General features: G+C 38.6%; 2 protein-coding genes across 6 annotated transcripts in view; one reads left to right on the top strand and one right to left on the bottom strand.

Annotated features, from left to right (window-relative positions):
• Positions 1 to 19,139, bottom strand: part of LOC126162475 (protein brunelleschi) — a 272,584-nt gene extending 253,445 nt beyond the window's left edge. The window contains exon 1 of one of the 2 annotated variants that reach the window (XM_049919012.1): positions 18,906 to 19,139. The gene's annotated coding sequence lies outside the window, so the exon portion shown is untranslated. Of the gene's footprint in view, positions 1 to 9; positions 238 to 18,905 lie in introns of those variants that run through there. The other variant, XM_049919011.1, reaches the window with a different exon arrangement.
• LOC126162477 (LIM and senescent cell antigen-like-containing domain protein 1) overlaps positions 300 to 25,660 on the top strand; it is a 92,483-nt gene continuing 67,122 nt past the window's right edge. Inside the window, exon 1 of one of the 4 annotated variants that reach the window (XM_049919014.1) lies at positions 300 to 435. The gene's annotated coding sequence lies outside the window, so the exon portion shown is untranslated. Of the gene's footprint in view, positions 436 to 681; positions 707 to 19,195; positions 19,332 to 19,577; positions 19,603 to 25,660 lie in introns of those variants that run through there. The other 3 variants (XM_049919018.1, XM_049919013.1, XM_049919015.1) reach the window with 3 other exon arrangements.

The following is a 25,660-nucleotide window of genomic DNA, read 5'->3' as shown; positions in this document are numbered from 1 at the left end:
TACACTTACATGCCAATACTTCAAATAGCAGTACAGCAGCTGCTCGTTATTTAATTTCCCGCTTGTGATTCAAAGTAGTAGAGAAACTGAAAGCCAAAAATTGACGACTATGTCGCTAATCATCGGAAGGAAAATTTTTCTCATTGACTAAGTGTATGAACAATACGAATTGTATTCCGCAGTTGCGCTCCTCACATCACTCTCATCCTGACGATGTCTGTCACAGCTGTTATTTACCCTACAAGAGCACACCCTCCGCGGGTCTCAAAGATCTTCTACCTCAGTCATAACAACGAACTCAAAGATTACCGAAACCTGCAAAGATTTTAGCGTTTGCCGTTTAGCATTCACGTATCCAAATATGGGAACGGTTGAGGATAGCTGGGTTGCGATAGTGACTAGAGAGGCGTGGCAGTGAGTTGTTGTCAAACTAAGGTAAAGCTATTTGTGTTAGAAGTGCAGAGAAAGAGCTGTGACAGTCTAATTTCTCTAGCATACCTGGAAGTTGTTCACTAATTTTGGTAGACATGAAGGGTTTAATGTAGCGCATTCTTGAATCAGTGTGTTTTCTTCATAATTGTGCCCCAATCTCGGTTATTAGAACGTTTACGCATCTGCTCTTGTACAGCTATCGAACGAAGAGACTAAGACACTTATAAATTGCAGTTCGAGTCTGTTACAGTTAAACATATAAGTACAAATAAGTGTACGTATTGTATTGCACTGTTGTATACATAGAACAAATTTTGCTACTTTTTTTGTGGGACCTCTTTTTGACACATTAAAGAGTAGAGGTTGAATAATGATTCTCCAGTTTCTGTAACTAGTACAATTGATCACGTAGATTGCTTGCAAGAAGTCGTTTACTGTGTCCCAACTAATGACTAGACGGTTACCTTAATAATTGTTTATTTAGTGGTTGTAAGTTTTGTAGAAACCAATACGTGACAATTTAGCCACACCATCGACAGCAATAGGCCTGCTGCATTCAACAGATTCAGTCCAAGTAACAGTAATGAGGAATCAAGTACATCTTCATACTTCGCTTTAATACGTACGTGTTAGAAAAAAGAATGTTTTGTTAGAAAAAAGAATGTTTTCGGTTTAGACCAAAATTATGGTCTGTTCGAGAAGCAAGATATACTGAGTAACTGACGAGCCCAAATGTGAGATGGGCAAAAAGTATGAGTGAGTCATGAACCAGACGAGTCCATGCAACTGGTCATAAATTTTTCACGTGCGTGATATATTTTGACAATCAGTATATTTTAAACAAGCTGAGTTTTCGTGTTTGGCTGTTTTTACTATTTTTTACCTCCAATGCTGAGTGTGATTAGAGTTATCACTGCCAAACTATCTATCTGGTACCAGTTATCCACATACACAAAGTGTGTGCTTGATTCCCAGATTTACATTTGTTTAGAAAAAAATATTGCAGCTGTGAAATCTTTCAGGGGAAAGATATAATAAAAATTATATGATATTTACCCATACTTTAGAGTACAATTGTATTGAAATTGGCAAAGTGCTTAACTATACCCATCTGCAGTGAGAGAGGAGAGAGCATTGAAAAAGTGCATTACATGTATTTTGAACAAAGTATCAGTCCTCTGTCAAGTAACCAATTTTTGAATTCCTCGTTGCTGTAGAAGTGGTTGGATCTAACAATTTTCCAGCTGTTTCTACTGCTTTGCTTTAGAAGGCAATGCATTAAATTTATTTTTCTTATGCTCAGGAAAAGTGCAATACTTGTTACCTAAATGTCATAGCTGTACATTTATTTGCCATAAATAGGTTGTCAGTTGTTGTCCATATCTTATGCTCTCTTAGTTACGCCTACTTCAATGTTCCATAGATCAAAATATATGCATGTTCGAGTTATTTACACTTTTGAAGTTGACTACTTATTTCTGTTCAAGAATTCCACTATATTTCAGAAGGCTTTGTTAAACAAACAACCTGACTTTACATTTGAAAATGCTTCTGCTATATGTCAGATCTTTTATTTCAATGGACAGATTTTCAGAGGTTTTTGGACATGTATTTCATTACTTTCTGTGCCAGAGTTAAATTTGCTGGAAGAAAATACAGATCATTTTTTTTTTCTTCATCTGCATGTACAGCTGCGCTCTGCAAGCCCCTGTGAGGTCCATGGCAGATGGTACATCCATTGTCGTTAGGGTTTCTTCACATTCCATTCACATATGGAGTGTGGGAATGCCTCTATAAGTGCAGTAATTACTCTAATCTTATCTTTACAATTCACAAGTGAGCAATATATAGGGGATTGTAGAAAATTCCTAGAGTTATCATTTAAAGCCAGTTCTTCAAACTTTGTTAGTAGACTTTCTCAGGATAGTTTATGTCTATCTTCAAGAGTCTTCCACTTCAGTTCCTTGGTATCTCTGTGACACACTACCATGGTTTAAACAAACCCATGCACATTTGTGCTGCCCTTCTCTGTATATATTCAGTAGCCTCTCTTAGTCCTGTTTGATACAGGTCCCACACACTTGTGCAATATTCCAGGATAGGTTGCACAAGTGATTTGTAAGCAATCTCCTTTGTATACTGATTGCACTTCCCCAGTATTCTCCCGGTAAATTGAAGTCTACTGCCTGCTTTTCTCACAACTGAGCGTGTGTGATAATTCCATTTCATATCCCTACGAAATGATACACTCAGGTATTTGTACGAGTTGGCCAATTCCAACAGTGACTCACTGGTGTTGTAGTCATGGATTACTGCATTTTTTCATTTTTTGAAGTGCACAAGTTTACATTTCTGAACATTTAAAGCAACTTGCCGATCTTTGCACCGCTTTAAAATTTTATCAAGATTGTGATATATTTATGACTATCTCTGTTACTTCCAAACTGTGATGGATTGTTGGTATCAAATTTCAACAGTGACTAAATGTACTTTGACACAGTGGTTAACATTCACATTTGCTGTAACAGGTGCCTGCAAGATGCACATCTGCGAATGCCTCATTTAAATCTTCTTTCGGTTCTTTCTTTTCTGCAACATACACTTTTTCCATAAGTAAGAAGTCGCCCAGATTATTATACTGTGAGATATCAGTGAATGAAAATATATTAACATTTCAGTTGTCACATTAACTGTTTTCACCGATCTAATATATATAGTTTCTCCACGTAAAATTTTTATCAGTAGGCCTATGTGCATGCAAGAACTTGGAATTTTCTACTCTGGTTATTATTTCTTTTTAATTCACAACATTATTTTGGTGTGGACTATTGCTCACAGTAAAAAATTGTATGAACTGTTTCTGTTTCTAAATGTAAATGCGCTTTGGTAGGATTTGAAGTTCATTTTAAAGGACTTCCAGAAAAACTACCCGTAACTCATCTATATACACATGCAGTGGATAAATCAGGGCATTTGATACCATCCATCAGCTTTGACCAATGATGCCGTACCACGCTCCAAAATGCAACTCTCGCATGATTTCAGAACAGCGACCAGTGTTAATAATGTTCTCATGGTGCCCAGATATAATCACAAAGTACAGAATGTGTAAATCTCCCGGAAATACAGAAGCGTCCGATCCTACCCGTCGGCTTTGACCCATGACGTCACAAATATGGCGGAAATGACCATAAACGACAATTCCAATATGGCGGATATAAAAACATCGCATACGTATCATAAACACGAAAATACATAGAAAAACAACACACACACAGGTTTCACAAAAAGCCTAATGACTCTAACGGGACAAGCATGGGAAATTGGGGGTTTTTGGGTGGGGAGAAACTAAATATACACAAATTTAGCCACCGACCGCCATACAAAACCACGCAAAACGACGAAAAAAATCGACATCACAAAACTCACCAAATACCACAAAACACATTCTTATCCGGAATCAGACACTTCCCTTGACCTATATAGATCTACAGTAGCTCCCGATCCCATAAATTGGGATCGAACACTTCCCTTGACCTATATAGCTCAACAGAATCTCCCGGTCCCATCCCCCAATACAAAAATCAAAAAACACCACAAACCATTGCAAACAAACACTTCCCTTAACCTACATACATCTACAGCAGCTCCCGATCCCATAAATTAAGATCAAACACTTCCCTTGACCTATATAGCTCAAGAGCATCTCCCGATCCATCCCCCAATACAAAAATCAAAATACACCACAAACCATAGCAAACAAACACTTCCCTTAACCTACATACATCTACAGCAGCTCCCGATCCCATAAATTAGGATCGAACACTTCCCTTGACCTATATAGCTCAAGAGCATCTCCCGATCCCATCCCCCAATACAAAAATCAAAATACACCGCAAACCATTGCAAACAAACACTTCCCTTCACTTCTCGAACCAGGTACCGCGCCGTATGGAACGCCATACGTCATCTTTCCTACAGCGCCACATGTAACCGTCCCTGGTCCGAGAGACCGGAACTTTAACCAATTTCATTGCCTCACGGCACAGACCGCACTTTACGACTTCGGCAATTAAGCCAAATAGCTGAAGAAATTTGATCAGCTCTAAAGGTGTCTCGGCCATCATAGCCCTCAACCGAGCACTATTAATCCGGTCTTTCATATCCATTCCTGAACAAAAAACCACAACCGAATACACTTAATAACAAACTCACCCGACGTACAGCAATCATCATTACATTAACCATCACACAAAACCGTTAACTCACTAATACAAATTCCGCTTCAAAACCACGCACGCAGCACTCACCACTGAGCAACAGCAAACTGACCCCAACACACCAAACAAACGAAAACCATGAACATACCACCAGAGGGCACAACAAACAACAACACGACATCTACAAACACGCCACAATCACAAACCAAACTCCGCGCCGTAATGACGTCACACACCACAACACGCTTACGTCACGGGTCAAAGCCGACGCGTGAGATCGGATGTTTCTGTTGACCCAATCTTCCTAATAAATATTGAAACTAATGGCACAACCATGGGGTTTTTCAAAACATACAACAATATGAGAATCGAAAACTTGTGTTGTGATGTATGTTTCAACTTGAAAGACCGATACCAGTAAAGAAATCCTAAAAGAATCGCAAAATGAAACTAGAGCTGAATTGTGAGAAAAAAAAAAAAAAGAAAGCATTGACAGTAAAAGTACTGCAAAACCAAAACTCGCTTGTGTAACTTACATTGAAAACCCAACTTTATCAGAGTAAGCAAAATAAACTCCATGATAGCCACCACTCACAGTCTGAGATAATTACCAGCAACTAACAGCACAACTGAAAAAAAAAAAAAAAAAAAAAAAAAAAATTGATAAATAATCACACTAAACACCAATTCCAGTGTACAAGAAACACACAATTGTGCCCATAAACACACACACACCATACAAACATACATACTGACCAAAGATAGCACACTCACAAATCTAGTGACAGCAAAAACAATAATTCATTCACACTTCTCTCAAACAAGCGGCTTAGACTGCCCAAACGAGGAACTTCTCCAGATAGACTGACGGATGTTATGCCACATACAAAGGCCCCTGGTCTGAGATGCAGCAGCTTTGATCAATCTCATCCTTCTCCACAAACATAAGACTATACATACTCAGCAATTGAACCAAATAACTGTAGGAATTAAATTGTGTTCAATGTGTCGTCCACCATTATGACATGCACAGATGTGCCTGTAAACTTCTTTGCAACATCCATGACTAACAAAAAACAAATCAAAAAATTAAATCTCCAAATGCAAACAACACACCACAATGCTAATTCTGAACACGAAATCAAATCTGTTGTCCACAACTGCCAACATCAAAATAACTCTTTACCACCACCACCACCACGACGATGACGACGACGACGACCACCACCACCACCACCACCACCACCACCACCACCACCACCACCACAAACAGCACTCACTCAAGGAGTCCAGTATCACTTAACACTCACTGGTTATGTAGAAATAAGCATTCCACAGTAGAGTGCACCACCACGTACTTGCAATAAGCCCGCTGCAAACACAATACATCTTCAGTGTGCACCATCATGACATTACGCAACACAACATGGTTACATCAGTGATCAAAGCAGATGAATGTATCACATGCTAGAGTTCACCGCATCTGACACATCTAATGATTCCAGTTTGTTAGGTCATGCAACACTCATCCTTTTTCAGTGCATTTCATCCATTTGTTTTATTTCATTTTATTTACAGCCCATTCTGGCAAATATATGTACTGAGACACATCTGTTAATTTGTCTACAGAAGCAGCGTATCTTTGAAAATCTGTAATTGGTAGTATATGTTGATCAGAATAACAAAGTGACTGACAGCTATCATAGCAACAACCAATCAGAGCATGAGTTTGGCAGACACCTTTCCCCCCTGTGCACAGTTGTCATATTGCTTTGCTTACTCTGATGGCCAGCTGCAAATGGCAATTGTGGTCTCAACATAATTATTGCCATTTGTTTCATAGGGTTTGTTTCTCTGTTTGGTAATTATGTTTCTTTTACAGAATATGTGAAGCTAACTGGGAAATTTCTTAGTAAAGTAATAAGACAATTATGACCCTGCAAAGCAAACTCAGTTCTGGACATGAAAGGCGAACATATGAATGTACTTCATATGGAACTGCACTACTACTACTGCTGCTACCAGAGCTGTATTGCTTGTATATGTAATGGCAAACTGACATCATCTCCTCCTTCTCTCCCTCTCCTCCCTTCCATGCTAAACTGTCTGTGTATTTGTTATTCTGACCCAGGTATAGCACTTGTTTATATTTCCTGTAACCAATGGTCATTGATTCACAGCACTTAAAACAATCCCTAAACATTATCATTAAGGACCGCCTCAAGTTCACCCACCTTGCTTCTTAAATCTTGTACATTTTAGTGTCACAGTGTTAAACAATCTGTATATTCTGTCTTATGCCCTCTATTTACATTAGCAATGTCTTGTTACTGTTTAGCTTTAGAACCTCTTTCAGGCTTGATAGTAGTATTGCACTTCTCATTTGTGTTCATTTCCTGGTTGCTGTTACTCTTACTAGTGATTGACTTCATTTTGTATGCTGCTGATGTTTATTCTGCTGTCACTCCCTGTTTTATTCGTAAAGGGGTTATGACTCTCTTCTGGCCATTAACAGGAGTTTGGCCGTAGGTCACTCAATGTCGACCCACTGTACTCACACTAATGACCTTTACCAATTTCCTTTTCCCAGACCTTTTGCGATGTAGGCCACACCGTATAAAACCCAGCATACTGATGTAACAATAGATATCATAGTATTGTGTGCAAATGAGCTGTCGTATGTGCCATTTCCAACATATTAATTTCCTTTTTTTCATGTCCAATATAAAAATCTTAGAGCATGTTCTCTTCCACGCTTCTTACCAGCTGCCAGTTCCCAGCCTTCAACTTCCCTCCTTCATTTCTGGCTTCTTTCATCTGTATCAGAAGAGCATAGTTCTTTCTTTCCTGTGCCTTTACCAATATATTGCTACTGTTAATCATGCACTGCTGAGAGAGAGAGAGAGAGAGAGAGAGAGAGAGAGAGAGAGAGAGAGACTTGTTTTGATAAGAATTACTGCACTAAATAACCTTAAATTTGTTAATTTATGCTAATGAGTTGCAATATATGATTATCGTTTTAGCCGTGAGTTCAAAAATGTATGTAAACTAAGTGGGAAGAAACTACATAATTTTTTATGTTATTTCAGAAAATTTGTGTAACTGAAAAACAGGAAGTTGTACACCGATTTTTTTTTTTTTTTTTTTTTTTTTTTTTTTTTCTATTGTACACTGATTTTACGGTAGTTAATATAAATGATAAGAACAAGAATAGGCTAATTAAGTGTTAGTAGGGTTTAAATGTGTTTACAATTGTGAGTCAATGTAATTTGAGTTATTTGTCCTAAAATTTAAGCCTAGAACCAAGTAGTGACAATGTAAATGAACTATTTCCGACAACTTTCTCAGAGAATGCCCAAACCTCAGTTATAGTGCGTGAACGGATAGTAATACTTGTGTACAGAATGAATTATTTTTGCACATGGAATCGATTTGTACCTAAAACTATGGCCATCTTGGACAGATGATTTATTGGTGAATAACAGTTTCATCATGGAGGACACCATAAGCTATTGTGAGACATCTGTTTGCACATCTAGTCAAGTTACCTGAAAATTAAAACTCTTAGTCACATTTTGTAAATGTCAGTTTACAATAACTTCATATCTCTAACCTTGTCTAATCCAATTGTACTTTTATATGTTTATATATGTATGTATTATCTCTGTAATATGTCATACTTGTCCTATCCAGTTGTGCTGAATGGTCAAAGGATGAATAAATAAATGTATGAGTTTGCGTGCTGCGTGTATTTTTGCTCTTACAAATTTTCATTTATTTGATTAGTGCAACTGGTGGTCTCTTAGTATAAGTTACAGTCAGGCTGTGACTAAAGGTTATCTCTACCATATGCTACCTTCCAGGAGTGATAGTCCAGCAATATATGCCCATGTCTCAGGAATAAGAGCTGAATGTTAAGTGATGTGTAGAAAAATTTACACATTAATGTAAGAATTTGCCTCAAACATTAAAATATACACATACTAGTGTGTAAGATATTTCTAATACTGTTGCACCCAAGAATTGTCAGAAACAGTCAGTTTTTTAGGCTTTCTTGCACAGGCTGCATTACTGTTCTGAAGTTGTGCCAAAGTCAGAAATTACATAGCGCTCATGTTATGTGATATAGCTTGGAAAATAGAAGACTAATACTGGCAAAATTGCAGTTTTGTGGTCGGATTGCATGTTATGCTTCAATATTTCAGTTAGCAAAGGTGTTGTCCCCAACAGGCAAGGTTACATATTTGAGTCCTGGTGTGGCACACAATTGTTATCTGGGAGCATGTTTCAGAGTGAAAGATTCATTCTGTGAATATAATTATGATAAAACTGTGGGGCAATTTCATCTCAAATCACACAAATCAAGAATGAAAGTGTGACATCACTATTTTAAAGTTTGCTGAAGAAATATATGTCAAAGTTGCACATAATACCTCTCCAAAACTGATGATTTGTTAAAATGCTACAGACCTCTCTGAATGAGAGTATTTAGCCGGCCACTGTGGCTGAGCGGTTCTAGATGCTTCAGTCTGGAACTGCGCTGCTGCTACGGTCGCAAGTTCGAATCCTGCCTCTGGCATGGATATGTGTGATGTCCTTAGGTTAGTTAGGTTTAAGTAGTTCTTCAGTTTAGGGTACTGATGACCTCAGGTGTTAAGTCCCATAGTGCTCAGAGCCGTTGAACCGTTTTGAGAGTATTTGTGAAAATGTCATAATGAAAGGGGAAATTGAAAAATTGGAATAAACAAACCAAAAGTGATGGATCTAAATTTATTTTTAATAAATATCTTGTTCCCAGTACTATGACACATGATTCGTACAGACATACTTCTGAACTTTTTTATTCATTTTCTATTTTATTTATTTTATTTTTGTTTGTTTGGAAAAATAAACTGGAAATTTGTAACTTTTTGTGAATTTCAGAATTATGTTTCGAAAAGATGAGTAGTCACAGGATGTTAACTGTCTTGAGAAATGATAAAGTGGAAGGAATACTAACTGTCAGCTATGACATTAATGCTTGAAATTCTTAAACGTCAAAATATTTTTCTTAGATCTGAAAGAATCTGAATTTTTTGATTATTTTGAAACTATTTTCTCCAACACCCCCATCCTAAATGTTCTAAAAATTTTATGGTATGTTAGTTGGTCATTGTACTTAGGCAGTGTACAATCAGAGTGGGCAATACTTGTCTGTATAAAATGTTAGAAAATTTTTAGGGAGACCTAGCTCTACTCTCAAGGCCAAAAAATATTTCAATTGATTGCTGGTTTTAAGTAAATGTCATGCAAAATTGGTATTTCTGACTCAAAATAATTACTTTATTATAAGTGAGGGGGAAAACAATTCATAATTTTGTTCGAAAGTATTTCATAACAATAATGAGATATAGAATATTTATACCCATTTTTCTTTTTATGATATTATTCACAAATTATTATGGTCTTCTGTCATGATTTTACTTCTTCATGACTTTCCGTCAATTAAAATTGCTTGCAATGTGACAGTTAACACTGCATTGTTGAAAAGAGTTCATTTGTTTTTTCCATCTGCTTCTCATTGACCGTGTATAGGCCAAGCGAATTTGCACACGAACAAGGATGATCCAACAGGAGCAGTTCTTGGGAAATGAGAACGGCGCATTGATCTTTCGATGACCATTTGAAAGCATTGGCAGGACCATGAGGTGTAAAGGAGAGGGTTATATCTTGCAGCTCATAAGAGAGACTTATCTGTCCCACCCACCACTGAGTATCTCACACATGATAAATGAAGTGGCTCACTACAAAGTCTTATAATGCATACTGTGGTGTCTGCATTTCACACACAGTAACAGGCTGCATTTCATGGAGACTTGTTCTTGCAATGTATGTCCCACTCAGGGATGCAACCCAGTAGTGACCTGATTGAATTCCTACCACAGGCTTCATAGCAGACCACTCTTCTCTCTTTAGTAAACATAATTCCCTTAATGTACTTTCATTTAGAATTAAGGGTTTCATGTGTGTTACTAATATTGAGATGGTGTGTACAAATCCAGCTGCATCTCTTCATAGCATCAACAGCTTCATGCTGGAGATTAAATCTTGTTGCAAGATGTTTTCAGAGACCTCATGCACCATCCCATGCACTTTTTCCATGACCTGTAGCTGCAAATATCCATTTTTTGTCTTAATTCCTGTACTACAGTGTTAACTAAGCTCATAAAGCTGAAAGTGATTTTTAAAATGAGAAGCTGCACCATCAGTCATATACACGTTTAAGAAATGCATAAGCTCTAGATGCTGTCATCAATTGTCATGCTTACAAAATAGCATGCATGTGCACTGTCATGAATGAGATCATCACTGACAATAGGAAAACAGTGTGATGCTCCAGGGAAGTGAGCAACACATGTGAATATTGATAACTGTGATGTGTGCCAGTGGTAAGTTACAATTTCGTTATGCAAAGCAACAGACCAGTTCCAAACAAAGTCGAAATGAAGAACTAATGTGTCAGTATGGCACATCCCAGGATGTGGCTGATTTTATTTCTGCTGTGGCCTGTCTCTGAATCCTCTGGATATGATGGTGAGCTATTCCTTTCATGACCCAGTGCGTAACCTCTATAACAAACTTCTCTGGCTCTACTGTCCTCTTCACCAACTCTCCCCTCCCCCCCCAAAATGCATAGGTTATGTCACTGTCAGTATCCTGAAGATGTAATGTTTCAACAGCCATCACTTCAGCACCAGGACACATTGCACACTCCTGGAACCAACATTTGCAGCTCTTGACATGTACACAAAAGCGTGAGATCCATCTCTGTGTACTTCTTTCGTGTGACACTGCTTATGACGAAACAAACAAGTTTCAAAATACTGCACTAAATACATGTGCATACTTCCTGGCTGGCATTTTACCCGCTTTGGTTGCAAGGAGCAGAATTTTGAGAGACCAATTTTTAAATTTGGTTTCTCCTTTTTCATTAGGAGATATGCTTCTCTTATTGATCTTGTCATATACATTTTTTATCTTTTTAACTTTTTCATCATTTGACTGACAGAGATAACATCAACCTGGTTAGGACTTTGCCTGCTGCAATCTTTGTCATCACTTAGGTAATTAATATTCCAGAGCACCATAAGCATATCAGTTGTAACAGATACCCACAGCAAGAATTGGGTATTCCAAAATACGTTTGTCATTCTTTATTTTACAAGCTTTTGAAATCAAATAATGTGAGGAAGTGGGTATATATTTCTATATCTGCAGCTTAGAGTAGCTACCTGGTATTAGTGCCAGTAAATGTACCTTCTCAGTATAGGTGGTTCCTGAGATAGCAGTATTTGAAACCACACATGACATTTCATGAACATATCAATATCTTCAGGTTCTGCACCAAGTGCATCTACATTATACACTACACAAAGTTTTGAAGATGTTGCTCATATAAAATTTGTTTTAGTTCTTCCCATTTTTCTTTTTATATACTATTTTCTTCTTGCACTTCTTACCTTTCCTGTTCGTTTAAGGGGGGATGTAGTAGGGGCTACAACAGAAATGCTAACATTCAACACATCAGCAGCTTTTCGCCCAGGAATATAAACATCTGCGCTGTCTTCTTCAGTTTCACATTCAGGTGATGGTGATCATTCAGGTGGGTTCTCACTAAATTTCTTCTTGTAGTGAATGTAGTAATTCCTGCACAATGGATGTGGTGCTAATACTGGTATTCGAGTACCAAGTCCGCAGCTCATGGTCCAGTGGCTAGGGTTACTGCCTGGGGATCACGGGGTCCGGAGTTCGATTCCTGACTAGGTTGGGGATTTTCTCTGCCTGGGGACTGGGTGTTTGTGTTGTCCTCAACATTTCATCATCATTCATGACAGTGGGTAGAGTGGACTGTGTAAAAATTGGAGCTTTGTTCGGGTGCTGATGACCGCGCAACAAACCAAACATCATCACTTGAGCACCAAGATATTTCTGCAATATCTGAATTTCCAACAACAGTAAAGTGTTTTCCAGTTTTCTTAAACGCCACCTTCTTGTGTCTTTTTTTCATAATCCACATGCCTCACTCTTTCACTACTGCATTTTCTCACTGGCATTGTATTTAACAAAAAATTCACACCAAACAGAAAACTCGATGCAGAATGGTTTATGTGCAAGTTCTCACTCGTTTGTTATAAACAGAAGAGCACTGGAAACAGTGTTGCCAACATGTGCATTTTACATTAGAAATTCAGTGTTGCAAAATATGCAGAATGCTGAAAAAATTTTTAATGCTTTACGCAGAAAAATATTGCCCACAGTGTTTCCACTGACTACTAACATATTAACCAACTATATTTTGTGTAATTCTCAAAAGTTTTTGGATGGGGTTTTTCGAGTGAATAATTCATTAAAACTTGTAAAAATGCAATTCTTTACAGTTTTAGTAGTAAATATTCACATAATACAGATAGCTGGCGCTGAGAAGATACTTTTTATAACTACAACTGTCCATTACATTCAACTGCTCTTCCAAGTCCTCTGCTGTGTCAGACAGAATTACGTCATCGGCGAACCTCAAAGTTTTTATTTCTTCTCCATGGATTTTAATACCTACTCCAAATTTTTCTTTTGTTTCCTTTACTGCTTGCTCAATATACAGATTGAATAGCATCGGGGAGAGGCTACAACCATGTCTCACTCCCTTCCCAACCGCTGCTTCCCTTTCATGTCCCTCAACTCTTATAACTGCCATCTGGTTTCTGTACAAATTGTAAATAGCCTTTCGCTCTCTGTATTTTACCCCTGCCACCTTCAGAATTTGAAAGAGAGTATTCCAGTCAACATTGTCAAAAGCTTTCTTTAAGTCTACAAATGCTAGAAACGTAGGTTTGCCTTTCCTTAATCTTTCTTCTAAGATAAGTCGTAGGGTCAGTATTGCCTCACGTATTCCAACATTTCTACAGAATCTTCCCTGAGGTCGGCTTCTACCAGTTTTTCCATTCGTCTGTAAAGAATTCACGTTAGTATTTTGCAGCTGTGACATATTAAACTGATTGTTCGGTAATTTTCACATCTGTCAACACCTGCTTTCTTTGGGATTGGAATTATTACATTCTTCTTGAAGTCTGAGGGAATTTCCCCTGCCACATACATCTTGCTCGCCAGATGGTAGAGTTTTGTCAGGATTGGCTCTCCCAAAGCTGTCAGTAGTTCTAATGGAATGTTGTCTACTCCAGGGGCCTTGTTTCGACTTAGGTCTTTCAGTGCTCTGTCAAACTCTTCACGCAGTATCGTATCTCCCATTTCATCTTCATCTACATCCTCTTCCATTTCCATAATATTGTCCTCAAGAACATCGCCACTGTATAGACCCTCTATATACTCCTTCCACCTTTCTGCTTTCCCTTCTTTGCTTAGAACTGGGTTTCCATCTGAGCTCTTGATATTCATGCAAGTGGTTCTCTTTTCTCCAACGGTCTTGTATTTTCTCATAATATTCTTCCACTTCCTCATCTCTATGCTGGCTGGTTGCCATATATGCCTGTGTTAACACCAAATCTTTTGAACTAACCTTCAGTCATACCATCATTCTTCCATCAATATATTGTACCTTCATTGCCTTATTTTTCAGCTTTTGCCCTATCAATAATCCTACTCCGTTTTCACCACTCTTGATTTCCCCTGAGTAAAAGAGCTAATAATCTCCATTTTCTATCTCCCCATTCTCTCCCTATCTCATTTCACACAAACCAAGGGCACCTAATCTGTTCCTTTTCATCTCCTGTTTTGCATTCTCTAGCTTTCCTGCTTACAGCAGTGTCCTCACATTCCATGTTCCAATCCTTATCTTTCCTCCCTTCACTGTCCCTTTCTTCAAATATGTCTACTCTCAATGTGTTCCCCTCCCGGAGATCCGAATGAGGGAAGTTTTTAACTCCAGAATCTTCCACATGGAGAGACATACCATGTACTGCTTGGGAATGTAATGTGGTAGTTTCCCATTACTTTCCACATAGGCAGTAGGGTGCCCAGCATAAAATCAGCTGCTCACTATGAGTCAGACACTGTCTGTAGCTGCCCTTCTGGGGCACAGTCACTACTTGTACTCTTTTTGTACCCAAAGAGAAAAGGTGCCTCTTCTGCCACCTTCACCATTCCAAAAGACTCTTCCTCCACTATCACCGCTATTGAGATCTAATACATATAACAGAAAATGACAGGAAAAGGACATGGTGAGGACAGGTTTGGAATAGGAAAGGGGGAGTGATAGGCCGTTGTGGGACACACTTTGTCTGGCTCCTCCCCTTTGGCCTGTCCAGCTTGGGTGACCCTTCTGGTAGCTAAGCTACTACCGGCATAGCCCTCCGGATCCAGAACACACAAGTCTCGTCGCCCACATAAACATTGCTACGTTAAGGTGGTTTCCCCTGAGGAGGGCCATACTGACAGTCCATTGAATTTCAGATGTTGTTTCACTTCCCAAATTTATACTCGTCTTGATGGCAACAAGCGCATTTTCCTCATGCATCCTAAGCGGCACTTACGTGGTGTCACTGAGATCCTGCACAGCACCGAGTATGGTCCTCCTGACCCACCAGTTCCATATTTTCTTGATGGTCATGGAATCCTGCCCAATGTGAGCAGCAATATCATAAATATGCATACATATGTTTCTTCTTGACGTGTAACACAATCTCATCAGGAACAAACAACATTCAAATAAAATTTCTGAATGCGAAATGGCTGTGTAATCTTTTGTTATCTACAGGATGTAGATGATGTTACTCAAACCTACTTTATGAAGATATGCTAAAATGCTAATTATTTGCATATCAAGTATTTTGCACACTTTATGCCAATTTAACATCTGTTGTATGCAACCTCCACGGTATTGCAATGTTAATTGCCAGCAGCGTAACAAGGAAGAATAAATGAACTAAAATGAATCTGAAGTAGCATTTCACCTCTGCTAGAGAAAAACTGTGTACACACCACTAATACATGTGAAATTCTTAGTAATGAAAATGAGTAAAAAATAAAGCAATTTCAACTTCTCCATCATTTTTCCCTAAGTGTAATCAATTTATGGAGTGTAGCCATGCACGGAAGTGAAACATGGACGATAAATGGTTTGGACAAGATGGGTGGGTGGGCGGGCGGGTGGGTGGGTGGGCGGGCGGGTGGGTGGCTGGCTGGCTGCAGCTCGGGGGGAGGGGCGGGGGGGTTAGTTGTTGGTACTGTTTGTGAAGAGAGGGGGGGGGGGGAAGTGTGTTGGTTTGTGATTTAGTTGTGCAGGATCTATTTTGTTGCAGTTTTTGTCGAGTTGCAGTGTGTGATTGAGATTTTTTATTTTGCGTTTGGTTTTTGTTTACGAGTATTTTATTTTGGGGTGAAGGGGGGGGGGGGGGTTGGTTTGGGGGTAAGTTTTTATTTTTCTTGTTCTTAGTGTATTTGTTGTGTGCTGGGGTCAAGGGAAGTGTTCCATTACAATGTGTGGTTGTGGCTGTGGGCGTTCCAGTAACAGGAGTTGCTTTTGAGCTATATAGGTCAAGGGAAGTGTTCGATTCCAATCTGTGGTTGTGGCTGTGGGTGTTCCGGCATCGGGAGTTGCTGTTCAGCTATATCGGTCAAGGGCAATGTTTGATTCCAATTTGTGGGATCGGGAAATGCTGTCGAGCTATATAGGTTAAGTGAAGTGTCCGATTCCAGAGGACATTGTGTTTAGTTCAATTTGGGGAGTTTTGTGTTGTTGGTTTTTCGTCGTTTTGTGTGGTTTGGTATGGTGGTGTGTCTAAATTTGTTTATATTTACTTTGTCCCCACCAAAAAACCCCCAATTTCCCATGCTTGTTACGTTAGTGTCATTAGGATTTTTGTGGAATGTGTGTGTGTGTGTGTGTGTGTGTGTGTGTGTGTGTGTGTGTGTGTGTGTGTGTTGGTTTTTCGATGGATTTTCGTATTTGTTGTCTTTTTATGTAATGAAGTCATAGGCGCCATATTGGAATCGTGGTGTATGTTCGTTTAAGCCATATTTGTGATGTGATGGGTCAAAGCAGATGTGTGGAATCGGATGCTTCTGTATTTCCGATTGCTCTACAGACAGCTTCAGTTGCTGGTTCTCTAAATTTTTTCAACGGCACTCCTTGAAAAGAATGTTGTTTTACCTCCAGAGATTCCCATTAAAGTTCGAAAAGCATCCCAGTAATACTTGTGTGTTGATCAGAGCTATTGGTAACAAACCCAGCAGCTCTTCATCTCCGTATTTGATGGTTGGAGACAACGATGTTGTTACACATTCATAACCTTATGTTCACAAAATAGTAATACTTTTTTCAAAAGCACAATAAACAGATATAGATCCAGGCAAACTACTACAAAGGATGGAAAAAATTCTTGTAATGAAAAGCTACAAATGTTGGTCTAGTGTTCTCTCACAGGTAGTAAATATGGTCTATTGTACGTGTGTATTTCATGAGAGAAGAACCACGGCATTCAAATGAGTGCCAGAAGCTTGGGATGTAATAGAGGATAGTACGAACCTCTCAATTTGGGCAAGTTAAGTACATCACAACAATAACTGTTCTCACCAAACAATGAATGCCATTCTTCAATTGTATCCATACAACATTCTTTAACAACAAAGAGGAATCATTTCAGGAAAAATCAACCAACCCTAATGGGCTGTTCCTAAGAGCCAGCAAAACCCAGATAGTCATACTGGTTGTCCTTTTTACTGTGCTTGCACATAGATGACTGTCACCTGCATCCAATAAAAACTGAACTCTATAATTTGAGTGATTACCAAAACCACAAAAGTTCCACATATCTGAAATGTTTCGTATAAGCAAACACTGCGACAGAGTGAAAATTTCATTCTGTTCCACCTATCTGTATGAGGAATGTCTCACAACAAAATATTACAAGTTGTTCCTTTTGCCAACACAAAAACTACAAGATAAGCTTCATGCCTATAAACACATAGATGACTTGCTGATTGCTCTTTGAATAATCAAGCATTCACACGAGACTGATTATTAAAAATCAGAACAGCAATATGGCCTAAACATTTTAAAACAAACACAGAACACTTTGTTGTTGTGCAGTGAAAGTTAACCAGAATGAAACCAATGGACCAATCATGAGTAAATTAAAAGCTAAAGCTGTCATCAACCTCAAAGCTGGTCCAAACTTCACTATGCTTTAGTTGGCATGGTCATATCAGAGGAAAGCTCTTACCTTCCTATAATTTTGAACCACTTCACTAAGGCACTTTTAGGGAGACTTACAATCTCTTTTTAATTGGCATCTAGCAAATAAACATTTTAGGCATCAAAATGACCAACTTAACGTGCATTACATACTATGTAACATCTTAGCATTTTTTCTTTTTTCTTCTAGATATGCAGCTTCCTGCCAGACATGAAGCATGTAGTAATTGACAGAAAAATCTCCCAGGACTGAAAAGATTTGCAACGCAAACTTCGAATATCTGAGCCTGTGAACAACACTAAGAAAAGCAAACAAACATCACACCACATTTAATAATGCTCAACTAGGCCTAATATTTATCTACATCTTTAGCGCAACTTTACATTCGAATAGGCCTATGTATTTGTCAGTTAATGAGGGGATCCGGGATGAAGGTAACATGCTGCCGGTGGGTAGCAGATTATTGGGTAGCTGCATGTACCGTATACAGAATCCGAAAAAGTTGTAGATTTTAATTTGTTACGCGTACCATCCTTACACATTGAGCTGCTAATGAATATCCAAAGTTTCAAAACTAAGTCGTCGTTGCCTGCCTGTTAAACTCATGTTGTCAGTCAGGTAATGATGTCATTTGTGTTTCGGACGCAATACATGTGTAAGTCTCAAAACATCGGACACGGATAACAACATGCCGTAACTAGCGGCAGCAAGTATCCCTTTACACCTACAACACTCTTGTACGAATTGATAAAATAAACCTGTGACAAGCACTATGTCGAAGTATGACATCCTATAGAATAAAACAAGATTACTACGAGTAGAACACGTATCTTTCACTCATTTTTAATGTTTTTAAAGAACGATGTCTTAGGTCATTCCATAAACATGTGAGCCTAAACAGCTTCAGCGAGAAAATAAACAATCAATGGGAGCAACTCTTCACTCCATTTGATACACACAATAACTTTAACGGTGACGAACAGCTGGTCACATTCTTACATGTGATACTGTTGTTTTAGATTTTCTTGAGAAAATAAATAAATAAATAAATACACGGTACACTTACATGCCAATACTTCAAATAGCAGTACAGCAGCTGCTCGTTATTTAATTTCCCGCTTGTGATTCAAAGTAGTAGAGAAACTGAAAGCCAAAAATTGACGACTATGTCGCTAATCATCGGAAGGAAAATTTTTCTCATTGACTAAGTGTATGAACAATACGAATTGTATTCCGCAGTTGCGCTCCTCACATCACTCTCATCCTGACGATGTCTGTCACAGCTGTTATTTACCCTACAAGAGCACACCCTCCGCGGGTCTCAAAGATCTTCTACCTCAGTCATAACAACGAACTCAAAGATTACCGAAACCTGCAAAGATTTTAGCGTTTGCCGTTTAGCATTCACGTATCCAAATATGGGAACGGTTGAGGATAGCTGGGTTGCGATAGTGACTAGAGAGGCGTGGCAGTGAGTTGTTGTCAAACTAAGGTAAAGCTATTTGTGTTAGAAGTGCAGAGAAAGAGCTGTGACAGTCTAATTTCTCTAGCATACCTGGAAGTTGTTCACTAATTTTGGTAGACATGAAGGGTTTAATGTAGCGCATTCTTGAATCAGTGTGTTTTCTTCATAATTGTGCCCCAATCTCGGTTATTAGAACGTTTACGCATCTGCTCTTGTACAGCTATCGAACGAAGAGACTAAGACACTTATAAATTGCAGTTCGAGTCTGTTACAGTTAAACATATAAGTACAAATAAGTGTACGTATTGTATTGCACTGTTGTATACATAGAACAAATTTTGCTACTTTTTTTGTGGGACCTCTTTTTGACACATTAAAGAGTAGAGGTTGAATAATGATTCTCCAGTTTCTGTAACTAGTACAATTGATCACGTAGATTGCTTGCAAGAAGTCGTTTACTGTGTCCCAACTAATGACTAGACGGTTACCTTAATAATTGTTTATTTAGTGGTTGTAAGTTTTGTAGAAACCAATACGTGACAATTTAGCCACACCATCGACAGCAATAGGCCTGCTGCATTCAACAGATTCAGTCCAAGTAACAGTAATGAGGAATCAAGTACATCTTCATACTTCGCTTTAATACGTACGTGTTAGAAAAAAGAATGTTTTGTTAGAAAAAAGAATGTTTTCGGTTTAGACCAAAATTATGGTCTGTTCGAGAAGCAAGATATACTGAGTAACTGACGAGCCCAAATGTGAGATGGGCAAAAAGTATGAGTGAGTCATGAACCAGACGAGTCCATGCAACTGGTCATAAATTTTTCACGTGCGTGATATATTTTGACAATCAGTATATTTTAAACAAGCTGAGTTTTCGTGTTTGGCTGTTTTTACTATTTTTTACCTCCAATGCTGAGTGTGATTAGAGTTATCACTGCCAAACTATCTATCTGGTACCAGTTATCCACATACACAAAGTGTGTGCTTGATTCCCAGATTTACATTTGTTTAGAAAAAAATATTGCAGCTGTGAAATCTTTCAGGGGAAAGATATAATAAAAATTATATGATATTTACCCATACTTTAGAGTACAATTGTATTGAAATTGGCAAAGTGCTTAACTATACCCATCTGCAGTGAGAGAGGAGAGAGCATTGAAAAAGTGCATTACATGTATTTTGAACAAAGTATCAGTCCTCTGTCAAGTAACCAATTTTTGAATTCCTCGTTGCTGTAGAAGTGGTTGGATCTAACAATTTTCCAGCTGTTTCTACTGCTTTGCTTTAGAAGGCAATGCATTAAATTTATTTTTCTTATGCTCAGGAAAAGTGCAATACTTGTTACCTAAATGTCATAGCTGTACATTTATTTGCCATAAATAGGTTGTCAGTTGTTGTCCATATCTTATGCTCTCTTAGTTACGCCTACTTCAATGTTCCATAGATCAAAATATATGCATGTTCGAGTTATTTACACTTTTGAAGTTGACTACTTATTTCTGTTCAAGAATTCCACTATATTTCAGAAGGCTTTGTTAAACAAACAACCTGACTTTACATTTGAAAATGCTTCTGCTATATGTCAGATCTTTTATTTCAATGGACAGATTTTCAGAGGTTTTTGGACATGTATTTCATTACTTTCTGTGCCAGAGTTAAATTTGCTGGAAGAAAATACAGATCATTTTTTTTTTCTTCATCTGCATGTACAGCTGCGCTCTGCAAGCCCCTGTGAGGTCCATGGCAGATGGTACATCCATTGTCGTTAGGGTTTCTTCACATTCCATTCACATATGGAGTGTGGGAATGCCTCTATAAGTGCAGTAATTACTCTAATCTTATCTTTACAATTCACAAGTGAGCAATATATAGGGGATTGTAGAAAATTCCTAGAGTTATCATTTAAAGCCAGTTCTTCAAACTTTGTTAGTAGACTTTCTCAGGATAGTTTATGTCTATCTTCAAGAGTCTTCCACTTCAGTTCCTTGGTATCTCTGTGACACACTACCATGGTTTAAACAAACCCATGCACATTTGTGCTGCCCTTCTCTGTATATATTCAGTAGCCTCTCTTAGTCCTGTTTGATACAGGTCCCACACACTTGTGCAATATTCCAGGATAGGTTGCACAAGTGATTTGTAAGCAATCTCCTTTGTATACTGATTGCACTTCCCCAGTATTCTCCCGGTAAATTGAAGTCTACTGCCTGCTTTTCTCACAACTGAGCGTGTGTGATAATTCCATTTCATATCCCTACGAAATGATACACTCAGGTATTTGTACGAGTTGGCCAATTCCAACAGTGACTCACTGGTGTTGTAGTCATGGATTACTGCATTTTTTCATTTTTTGAAGTGCACAAGTTTACATTTCTGAACATTTAAAGCAACTTGCCGATCTTTGCACCGCTTTAAAATTTTATCAAGATTGTGATATATTTATGACTATCTCTGTTACTTCCAAACTGTGATGGATTGTTGGTATCAAATTTCAACAGTGACTAAATGTACTTTGACACAGTGGTTAACATTCACATTTGCTGTAACAGGTGCCTGCAAGATGCACATCTGCGAATGCCTCATTTAAATCTTCTTTCGGTTCTTTCTTTTCTGCAACATACACTTTTTCCATAAGTAAGAAGTCGCCCAGATTATTATACTGTGAGATATCAGTGAATGAAAATATATTAACATTTCAGTTGTCACATTAACTGTTTTCACCGATCTAATATATATAGTTTCTCCACGTAAAATTTTTATCAGTAGGCCTATGTGCATGCAAGAACTTGGAATTTTCTACTCTGGTTATTATTTCGTTTTAATTCACAACATTATTTTGGTGTGGACTATTGCTCACAGTAAAAAATTGTATGAACTGTTTCTGTTTCTAAATGTAAATGCGCTTTGGTAGGATTTGAAGTTCATTTTAAAGGACTTCCAGAAAAACTACCCGTAACTCATCTATATACACATGCAGTGGATAAATCAGGGCATTTGATACCATCCATCAGCTTTGACCAATGATGCCGTACCACGCTCCAAAATGCAACTCTCGCATGATTTCAGAACAGCGACCAGTGTTAATAATGTTCTCATGGTGCCCAGATATAATCACAAAGTACAGAATGTGTAAATCTCCCGGAAATACAGAAGCGTCCGATCCTACCCGTCGGCTTTGACCCATGACGTCACAAATATGGCGGAAATGACCATAAACGACAATTCCAATATGGCGGATATAAAAACATCGCATACGTATCATAAACACGAAAATACATAGAAAAACAACACACACACAGGTTTCACAAAAAGCCTAATGACTCTAACGGGACAAGCATGGGAAATTGGGGGTTTTTGGGTGGGGAGAAACTAAATATACACAAATTTAGCCACCGACCGCCATACAAAACCACGCAAAACGACGAAAAAAATCGACATCACAAAACTCACCAAATACCACAAAACACATTCTTATCCGGAATCAGACACTTCCCTTGACCTATATAGATCTACAGTAGCTCCCGATCCCATAAATTGGGATCGAACACTTCCCTTGACCTATATAGCTCAACAGAATCTCCCGGTCCCATCCCCCAATACAAAAATCAAAAAACACCACAAACCATTGCAAACAAACACTTCCCTTAACCTACATACATCTACAGCAGCTCCCGATCCCATAAATTAAGATCAAACACTTCCCTTGACCTATATAGCTCAAGAGCATCTCCCGATCCCATCCCCCAATACAAAAATCAAAATACACCACAAACCATAGCAAACAAACACTTCCCTTAACCTACATACATCTACAGCAGCTCCCGATCCCATAAATTAGGATCGAACACTTCCCTTGACCTATATAGCTCAAGAGCATCTCCCGATCCCATCCCCCAATACAAAAATCAAAATACACCGCAAACCATTGCAAACAAACACTTCCCTTCACTTCTCGAACCAGGTACCGCGCCGTATGGAACGCCATACGTCATCTTTCCTACAGCGCCACATGTAACCGTCCCTGGTCCGAGAGACCGGAACTTTAACCAATTTCATTGCCTCACGGCACAGACCGCACTTTACGACTTCGGCAATTAAGCCAAATAGCTGAAGAAATTTGATCAGCTCTAAAGGTGTCTCGGCCATCATAGCCCTCAACCGAGCACTATTAATCCGGTCTTTCATATCCATTCCTGAACAAAAAACCACAACCGAATACACTTAATAACAAACTCACCCGACGTACAGCAATCATCATTACATTAACCATCACACAAAACCGTTAACTCACTAATACAAATTCCGCTTCAAAACCACGCACGCAGCACTCACCACTGAGCAACAGCAAACTGACCCCAACACACCAAACAAACGAAAACCATGAACATACCACCAGAGGGCACAACAAACAACAACACGACATCTACAAACACGCCACAATCACAAACCAAACTCCGCGCCGTAATGACGTCACACACCACAACACGCTTACGTCACGGGTCAAAGCCGACGCGTGAGATCGGATGTTTCTGTTGACCCAATCTTCCTAATAAATATTGAAACTAATGGCACAACCATGGGGTTTTTCAAAACATACAACAATATGAGAATCGAAAACTTGTGTTGTGATGTATGTTTCAACTTGAAAGACCGATACCAGTAAAGAAATCCTAAAAGAATCGCAAAATGAAACTAGAGCTGAATTGTGAGAGAAAAAAAAAAAAAAGAAAGCATTGACAGTAAAAGTACTGCAAAACCAAAACTCGCTTGTGTAACTTACATTGAAAACCCAACTTTATCAGAGTAAGCAAAATAAACTCCATGATAGCCACCACTCACAGTCTGAGATAATTACCAGCAACTAACAGCACAACTGAAAAAAAAAAAAAAAAAAAAAAAAAAATTGATAAATAATCACACTAAACACCAATTCCAGTGTACAAGAAACACACAATTGTGCCCATAAACACACACACACCATACAAACATACATACTGACCAAAGATAGCACACTCACAAATCTAGTGACAGCAAAAACAATAATTCATTCACACTTCTCTCAAACAAGCGGCTTAGACTGCCCAAACGAGGAACTTCTCCAGATAGACTGACGGATGTTATGCCACATACAAAGGCCCCTGGTCTGAGATGCAGCAGCTTTGATCAATCTCATCCTTCTCCACAAACATAAGACTATACATACTCAGCAATTGAACCAAATAACTGTAGGAATTAAATTGTGTTCAATGTGTCGTCCACCATTATGACATGCACAGATGTGCCTGTAAACTTCTTTGCAACATCCATGACTAACAAAAAACAAATCAAAAAATTAAATCTCCAAATGCAAACAACACACCACAATGCTAATTCTGAACACGAAATCAAATCTGTTGTCCACAACTGCCAACATCAAAATAACTCTTTACCACCACCACCACCACGACGATGACGACGACGACGACGACCACCACCACCACCACCACCACCACCACCACCACCACCACAAACAGCACTCACTCAAGGAGTCCAGTATCACTTAACACTCACTGGTTATGTAGAAATAAGCATTCCACAGTAGAGTGCACCACCACGTACTTGCAATAAGCCCGCTGCAAACACAATACATCTTCAGTGTGCACCATCATGACATTACGCAACACAACATGGTTACATCAGTGATCAAAGCAGATGAATGTATCACATGCTAGAGTTCACCGCATCTGACACATCTAATGATTCCAGTTTGTTAGGTCATGCAACACTCATCCTTTTTCAGTGCATTTCATCCATTTGTTTTATTTCATTTTATTTACAGCCCATTCTGGCAAATATATGTACTGAGACACATCTGTTAATTTGTCTACAGAAGCAGCGTATCTTTGAAAATCTGTAATTGGTAGTATATGTTGATCAGAATAACAAAGTGACTGACAGCTATCATAGCAACAACCAATCAGAGCATGAGTTTGGCAGACACCTTTCCCCCCTGTGCACAGTTGTCATATTGCTTTGCTTACTCTGATGGCCAGCTGCAAATGGCAATTGTGGTCTCAACATAATTATTGCCATTTGTTTCATAGGGTTTGTTTCTCTGTTTGGTAATTATGTTTCTTTTACAGAATATGTGAAGCTAACTGGGAAATTTCTTAGTAAAGTAATAAGACAATTATGACCCTGCAAAGCAAACTCAGTTCTGGACATGAAAGGCGAACATATGAATGTACTTCATATGGAACTGCACTACTACTACTGCTGCTACCAGAGCTGTATTGCTTGTATATGTAATGGCAAACTGACATCATCTCCTCCTTCTCTCCCTCTCCTCCCTTCCATGCTAAACTGTCTGTGTA

The sequence above is a fragment of the Schistocerca cancellata genome, chromosome 2 (assembly GCF_023864275.1).
Source record: "Schistocerca cancellata isolate TAMUIC-IGC-003103 chromosome 2, iqSchCanc2.1, whole genome shotgun sequence".
Lineage (NCBI taxonomy): Eukaryota > Metazoa > Arthropoda > Insecta > Orthoptera > Acrididae > Schistocerca > Schistocerca cancellata.
This window is presented reverse-complemented; position numbering and strand designations above follow the sequence as displayed.